Source organism: Macrobrachium nipponense, chromosome 22, assembly GCF_015104395.2.
Source record: "Macrobrachium nipponense isolate FS-2020 chromosome 22, ASM1510439v2, whole genome shotgun sequence".
Classification (NCBI taxonomy): Eukaryota; Metazoa; Arthropoda; class Malacostraca; order Decapoda; family Palaemonidae; genus Macrobrachium; species Macrobrachium nipponense.
In genome coordinates this window covers 58,478,836-58,486,335 of record NC_087213.1, presented here as the reverse complement: position 1 = coordinate 58,486,335, position 7,500 = coordinate 58,478,836, and the positions used below count along the sequence as shown (strand labels likewise).

The 7,500-nt window shown below is 39.3% G+C and overlaps 1 long non-coding RNA gene across 1 annotated transcript in view; it reads right to left on the bottom strand.

Annotated features, from left to right (window-relative positions):
- Positions 1-7,500, bottom strand: part of LOC135198404 (uncharacterized) — a 718,193-nt gene that overhangs the window by 76,283 nt on the left and 634,410 nt on the right. The window lies entirely within an intron of this gene.

The following is a 7,500-nucleotide window of genomic DNA, read 5'->3' as shown; positions in this document are numbered from 1 at the left end:
AGGCCAAGCACTGGGACCTGTGAGTTCATTCAGCGCTGAAATGGAAGTTGACAATAAAAGGTTTGAAAGGTGTAACCAGGAGGAACACCTCAAAAAGCAGTTGCACTATGAATCAAGTGCTGGGAGAGGGTGGAAAGTAAGATGAAAGTAAGAGAATATGAAAGGAGGTACAGTAAAAGGAACGAAAGTGGTTGCAGCGAGAGGCCAAAGGCACGCTGCAAGGAACCTAAAGTAATGCGTACTACAGTGCACCGCATGAGGTTCACTGACGGCACTACACCCCTACGGGGTCCTGTGCGTTACTTTGATTCTCAAGATTGGGGCAACGGATCTTCATGAACGTGGGTGAATATACGATCGTTTGGGGATTATTCTTGTTTTCATTTTTACTCATTTTACTTGTTAAGGGTTTCACTGGATAATGATAACAGCAACAAGGATCTGACTTCATAAACCTCTCTGGTAAAGTGTACACCATTCCATTTCTAGGAATACCTGAAGCATACATTCCATTTCTAAGAATACCTGAAGCATGCATTCCATTTCTAAGAATAACGGAAGCATACATTCCATTTCTAGGAATACCTGAAGCATACATTCCATTTCTAGGAATACCTGAAACATACATTCCATTTCTAGGAATACCTGAAGCATACATCCCATTTCTAGGAATACCTGAAGCATACATCCCATTTCTAGGAATGCCTGAAGTATACATTCCATTTCTGGGAATAACTGAAGCATTCCTGTAGATTTACAGTCCCATGCCGACATACAGTAAGCTGAACTTCGTCAGTCTCAAAACTCCTTATTGTGCGTGAATTACCGCTGCCCATTTTTCACTTCAAAGGGCATACTCAGAGGGTATCTCATCTTCATGGCGGCATTGACAGGGGAATACCCTGGCACTGTTCATTAGCGTGTAACTGTCAAATAAATATAAAGTCAAGCGATAACTTAAGTTTTTTGGGTTTTTTTTCAAAGGTTGGTTTTGACAAAATTGGTTGATGGTTGGATCTCAGTTGTGGCTTTAGGACAAATATATATTTTAATGCTTAGAGTTCACAATTTAAAAAAAAATATAAGTTATTATTTGTATTTGCGTAGTGAATTGCAGTATTATATATATATATATATATATATATATATATATATATATATATATATATATATATATATATATATATATGTGTGTGTATGCATGTATGTATGTATGTATGTATGTATAAACAGATACACCTTCAAAAACATCAACAGTCAATAAAGGTTAATAACGACTCACCTCGTTCCCTACACCACAAACGAAGAAGTAAACAAACAAACAAACTAACTAACAACATATTAGTAATTGAAGGACAAATGAATCAGCTTCGGTAAATATCAGGGAGTTCTCGAACTCCAAAATGGATTTTGTCTCCTTCTGAAAAGTAAATATGATAATAGAGGGGAAGTAGAAGAAAGGAGGAGGAGGAGGAGGAGGAAGAGGAGGAGGAGGAGGGTAGGGAGGAGGAAGAGGAGGATGGAAAGTGGAAGAGGGAGAAGGGATGGGAGGTGGAATAGGAGGGAAAAGGGAAGGGGGTGGAAAAGGAGGACAGAGAAGGGAATGGGGAAGGGAAAAAAAGAGAAGGAGGGTGAGGAGGCGGTGGAAGAGGGAGAAGGGAAGGGAGGTGGGATAGGAGGAGGAGGGAAAAGGGAAGGGGTGGAGGAAGAGGAAGAGGAGGAGGGTAGGGAGAAGGAGGAGGAGGATGGAAAGTGGAAGAGGGAGAAGGGAAGGGAGGTGGAATAGGAGGAGGAGGGAAAAGGGAAGGGAGTGATGGAGGAGGAGGAGAGAGGTGGAAGAGAAAACTCAACTGTATTGTGACCTTTCACCTTTGACCTGAAATCAGTAATGGCTCACAGTACCTCATCATTTTTGCATAAATGCTCATATTATTATTATTATTATTATTATTATTATTATTATTATTATTATTATTATTATTATTATTATTTGATCTCAAAGTCGTATCTAGCTTTCCAGGTCGTCCTTGAAAATGTAAATCTACAATATAATTTTCGTTAATTAGTTAATTATTTTTTATCAACACAGGGTAAGAGACTCCAAGGGTCATTCATAACCTCACTAAATATCAACAATTGTTTTAATATCAAGGTTGTATGTACTAGATAGCTTTTACTTATACATACATATATATATATATATATATATATATATAGATATATATATATATATATATATATATATATATACATATATACAGGATTCAACATCAAGCTATTTCCTTCATGAGTGAGTCGCTCTAGATAAAAAAAACAACCCAACACTTACAACTGCAACATTCACAACTCAAGTGTTGTATCGTGAATGAACACTTTATCAGACAACTTTCACGATATTGTATGTCAGTTTAGATATCCCCCCTCCCCCCTTATAAAAAAAGACTAATACAGTTATAGCCTGATTTACCGTTTGTTGACAAAACTTCGCCAATTGGGAAAAGGATGGATCTGGTAAAAGCTAATATGCCATTTGGCACAGACAAAGAAAAAAAAAAAAAGTCGTCTTTGTGTGTGTTTGATTGTTGGCATGTGTGTATCAGTGTTAATGTGTGGATGAGTGTGTATGCGAGTTTTAGCGTGTGTTTGTGAGTATTAGTGTGTGTATGAGTATGTGTGAGTGCGTGCGTGAGTGTCATTGTGTGTATGTGGTTTGTGTGTTAGTGGGTGTTTGTGTGCATGAGTGTTAGCGTGTGTATGTGCTTTGTGTGTGTGTTAGTGGGTGTATGTGTGTGTGAGTATTAGAGTGCATATGCCTAAGTTTCAGTGTTTTACCGAACCATTTTGAAACGCTTAACAACAGTAGCTCGGCTTTAAACACAATCTCTCAAAAAGGTCTTTGGTTACCAATTTCTCATCTACCGAAAAAACTTATGTATATACACCATTAACACCTAAATCTACGTCAGCCATAGCCTAGTTCGTCGGGGAGCTAAACTCACTGTATATTAGAAGGAAGAAGAAGAAGAAGGAAGGGGAAAAAATATATATAAAACTGTTAGTAGGAGAGCGCCCGCCCGTAGGAGGCGAACAGCGCCCGCCAGAGGTCGTAAACTATCTACAAACGGCTCAGTATCACGCTATACCCGCCGAAGCACCCCATTGCCTGCTGTGTACTGCTCACGCCTAACCTTGCACACATACACACACACACACAAACACACACACAGCCTGGTGGTGGAGGAGGAGGAGGAGACAGTAAGGCTGCCGAGGTACCAGCTGGTTTTGGCGGTTTCCCTTAACCAAGGCTGGTAGTGTTCCCTTTTTTTTTCTTCTTCTTTTTTTAATAAGGTTTAATGGGAATCCTACGCAGTCTTTCTGCAGACGTTTGAAACACACACACACACACACACACACACACACACACACACACACACACACACACATATATATATATATATATATATATATATATATATATATATATACACATGAAGGCCGAATGTACAAATTCAACTCTATTTTCAATCTACTTAGGACAGAGAGAGAGACAGAGAGAGAGAGAGACAGAGACAGAGACAGAGAGAGACAGAGAGAGAGAGCTCATTCATTTCTGTACACCCTGCATAATAATAATATTATCCTAACCTCGTATTTCCTGCTGATAAACCGTCAATTTTAATATGACCACGAACTGACAAGCGACGCATATAGTATAAGTAACATATAACATCCTAAACACACTCTCTCTCTCTCTCTCTCTCTCTCTCTCAGGGTTTATAAAATGGCTTAATACAGTCCCTAGTTTGTAAGTACTTGCGGTTCCATACGTAACATGCACATGGTAACTGACAAACCAATGTCAGCTTCACATGAGTAAAGACATAATTAGCCTGACCTACCAGGCATACATAATTTCCTATGACCATTCAAACCTCCAAGAAATATATACGTATATAAAAAAGGGTGGCAGTCTTTACTTTTTAAGAAAACATGGCATCAGATTCATATTTAGTATTTTTACCTATTAGAAAAGTACGCAAATTAACATGCTAATATTAATACATATGAAGATTTTGTAGAGGTTTAGATAAAACATGTCCCGCTGAGACATTTTTTAAGAGTTTAAAATTAAAAGTCCCCTAAAATATTTAAATTTGCGCTAAGAGATATAAAGACAAAACAAATAATAAATAAAAGATTGCAAAACAATTTTATATCAATCATGTAACGATAATCATAGATGCCGATGCTACTTCTCTGCGGTGAATTTCAAAACCAATTGAAATTAAATAACACTAATTCCGATATTATCAGGAAAAGAATAATTACGGATAATCCGTACTCACGCTAATTACGCAATAAAAAAAATATTACGATAATTTTTAAATAAGGAAAGACAGGCACCAAATATAAACATTATTAAGAAAAAGTCATCATTTCCAAAAATTAAGGAAAACATAAAAAAATGCATTATGGAGAAAATGCAAACATATCTGTCACGATAAATTCATCGAAGGAAATATATTTACACCAATACGAACCATCGGATAAAAAATGACCCTCTAGATATCATGCGGCAGGGGAAAAAATTAGGTTGTGAGTTCGGGGGGAAGGGTGGGAGGGAGTTAGGGGAGGGAAGAAGAGGGGGGAGGGCGAGGGGGGCAACTCCCCTAAAAACCAAGCCCCCGGTGCCCATATTAATACCGCCGATCAGTCCATCACAAACCAGAAAGAATGGAATAGACCGATCCATCACAATAATGCGATTGAACTACCCACCACTAACAACTGACCCAAAATTCAATTTTATTCATAGTGGGCCCCGAAAATGCCGGCAATGGGCGGGGGTGGGGGGGGGGGGGGGGGGGGTGGGGGGGGGGGGGGGAGAAGGGGCTGGGAGGAGGGTATGAGATGATCTCCTACCCATACCCCTCCTTCTCCCTCCTACTTCTACAGGGACGGGGCTGGTATAGGGGGTTTGAGAGGACATCCAACCCCCCTCCACTCATTTTCCCCTCCCATCTCATCCTTCTCCCCCTCCCCAACAGGGAAGGGGCTGGGATAGGGGGTTTGAGAGGACTTACTAGGAGTGGACCCAACCCCCTCCAACCCATTCCTCCCCTCCCATCTCATCCCCCCCACCTCCCCAAAACGAGAAGTGATATGATTATGGAGAGAGAGAGAGAGAGAGAGAGAGAGAGAGAGAGAGAGAGAGAGAGAGAGAGAGAGAGACTCGGCTACACCAAACCCGACCCGAAATAATAGCGGGTGATTAAAGGTAACGACTAATTTCGGATGTATTTTGAATTGCTTAAACCACTCCGGGCGTCAAGATTTGTCCGCCCAAATATAAATTGGTCGGCGTTGCCGAACAAGAGAATTTCGGTGGGGCATCACAATGGAGCCATCTGCGTGACAGATGGTCACTTATTTTACAGGGGGCGGGTAGCGGGGCGGTCCATTACATATTATAGGGTAAATCTGGCTGTGTACCTGTCTAAAGCTAAAACAGGATAGCCCGCATTAAGCATATGTACACGTAGCAGCGGTTGCCCATTATTTACACGTATATACACGTGTATATACTTCCAACAGTGACACGTTTGCTATGGGCAGATCATGGGTGGGTGATCACCATGATGCACTATATACCGTTGGCACCGGAGCGCCTTCGAGTTTAGTCGAGCAAAGGCATGGGGCAGCAACCTCATATCGGATTGATGGCATATTCCAGAAGGGGATCACAACATCAAAGAGAAGTAGATTATATTATATATATATATATATATATATATATATATATATATATAATATATATATTATATATATATAAAGTTTTTTTTTGCCACGAAGGAAAAAAATGAAAAAACGAGTTAGCGAGTAGGACCGAAAGTACTCGTTTTTTTCATTTTTTTCCTTCGTGGCAAAAAAACCTTTATTTATACATAGCATCACGTTTTTATATACTTCGTGATCAAGTTATTCATATATATATATATATATATATATACATACATAATATATCTATATATATATTATATATATAAATATATATATATATATATGTATATATATATATATATATATATATATATAGTATATATATATATATATATATATATAATCTACTGCTCATTTTTACCTCTAAACTTTTCATATTCTTTGTTCATTTTTGGATACGCTTGTCACTACAAAGCCTGATGATCCAAGTTCAAAGGAATTTTTTTTTTAAGAAATTGTGATGTCCGGTATCGGGGAACGAACCCAGGTCTCATAATCGCAAAGAGGTCACGTTGCCGACCGGATCACGAGAAGGATTATGGGAAGTGGGGTTCGCTTCCCGGTACTGGACATCACAATTTCTTCAAAAAACTTCTTTGAACCTTGGATCGACAGGCTAAGCGTATCCAAAAAGGAGCAACGAATTATAGAAGTTAAGAGAGCATTGTTGTGGTTATTACAGTTGATATATATATATATATATATATATATATATATATATATATATATATATATTTATAATTTATATATGTATATATGTACGTAAGTATAACATGGAGAGGAAACATTTTCAAAACAAATTTCAAGGTTGCAGGCAAATACAGAAAAACGTACGAATCTAACCACAAAAAAAAAAAAAAAAAATAAATAAATAAATGACGATAACGACTCCACAAAATCAGACAAAAGCCATTAATAAAACAAGGTAGAGAATTACCTTCAGCGACCCAAACGACAAACAGAACTCAAAACACGATGAACACGACGTTTACCATACTGCGTTCTGTGGGCTTCACACAGCAAATGTTGAACAAAAGATTGCTTAATTATTGCAGAAAAAGTAAAAAAAAAAAGTAAAAAAAAAGGAAAAAGAAATACGGCATATTTACTTATCGTGACTCCCATAAAATACGTTAATTGCAAGGGTGGGGAGTTAACGAGAGGGTAGCAGGGGGGAGGAAGGAGGGGAGGGGTAGCTGCCAGAAGTGGAGGGAGCAACGCTGAGCAAGACAAAAAAATGTGTGTGTGGCCCTAAGGGGTGGGGTAGGGGGAGGGGGAGGGAGGGGAATTTAGAGGGGGAGGAGAGAGAGAGAGGGGGGGGTGTCGTTAATGGGGGGGAAGGGAAGGGAGTTACTGGAGGAAGAAATAAAAGGGAGAAAAGAGGAGGGTGGGTTGGGGGGGGCATTAGGGACCTTGGAGGGAGGGAGGGAGGTTATTGGAGGAAGGAAGAAAAATGCAGAAAAGCGGAGGTGGGGAGGAGGAGGATGAGGAGGGAGACAGATAGGGGGAAGGGGGGACAGCATACTTGAAATAATGAGGGCAATTCATATATCAACATAATTAGATCATTGGAAATTCTGATTCAGTCGGGTGAAATGAGAGAGAGAGAGAGAGAGAGAGAGAGAGAGAGAGAGAGAGAGAGACAGCTACCCTTTGAAAAGTTTTACAGCCAAAGGATCAAATCGATACTCATTAACCGTTGCGTAAGTTACAGAGAGA